Here is a 1,222-nt window from a genome sequence, read left to right on the forward strand (position 1 = left end):
CCGGATACGCAGCCCGTTCATCCGCCACACATCCCTAACCTATCAAACTCGCAACTTTTCCCCTCCGGTTCATCTGTCCAAAAACGCGGAACACCGGGAATACTTTCACGGATGTTCCCCCCTTCACTGGTACAACCTCCCACCGCGTTTGGGCACACCTAGCACCGCGCATTGTCATGTCTTCCATCATCATGCTTATGTTTGCATTATATTTATTGTTTCTCCCCCCTCTTCTCTCGCTAGACTCCGAGACCGACGCCGCTGCTACCCAGTACGACTACGGAGTTGACGACCCCTCCTTCTTGCCAGAGCAAGCAGGCAAGCCCCCCCCCCCCTTGATCACCAGATATCGCCTATTCTCCTCTATACTGCTTGCATTAGAGTAGTGTAGCATGTTACTGCTTTCCGTTAATCCTATTCTGATGCATAGCCTGACATTGTTGCTATAGTCATTGATACCTTACCCGCAATCCTAAATGCTTAGTATAGGATGCTAGTTTATCATCATTGGCCCTACATTCTTGTCAGTCTGCCTTGCTATACTATTGGGCCGTGATCACTCGGGAGGTGATCACGGGTATATACTATATATACATACAAGCTATACAGATGGTGACTAAAGACGGGTCAGCTCGATGAGTACCCGCAAGTGATTCTGATGAGGGGGGTGAAAGGACAGGTGGCTCCATCCCAGTAGAGGTGGGCCTGGGTTCCCGACGGCCCCCGACTGTTACTTTGTGGTGGAGCGACAGGGCAGGTTGAGACCACCTAGGAGACAGGTGGGCCTGGCCCTGTTCGGCGTTCGCGGATACTTAACACGCTTAACGAGATCTTGGTATTTGATCTGAGTCTGGCTACTGGCCTATACGCACTAACCAACTACGTGGGAACAGTTATGGGCACTCGACATCGTGGTATCAGCCGAAGCCTTCTTCACGTCAGCGACGGAGCGGCGCGCGCCGGATTGGACTGGAACGCCTACTCTTGTATAAGAGAGGCTAGGTCTGCTTCCGGCCGCCCTCGCAACGTGCAGGTGTGCAATGGGTGATGGGCCTAGACCCCTGCGCGCATAGGATTGAGACCAGCGTGCTGACCTCTCTGTTGTGCCTAGGTGGGGCTGCGACGTGTTGCTCTTCCGAGGCCGGACATGACCCAGGAAAGTGTGTCCGACCAAATGGGATCGAGCGTGTTGGGTTATGTGGTGCACCCCTGCAGGGAAGTT

This window comes from Triticum aestivum, chromosome 7B (assembly GCF_018294505.1).
Source record: "Triticum aestivum cultivar Chinese Spring chromosome 7B, IWGSC CS RefSeq v2.1, whole genome shotgun sequence".
Lineage (NCBI taxonomy): Eukaryota > Viridiplantae > Streptophyta > Magnoliopsida > Poales > Poaceae > Triticum > Triticum aestivum.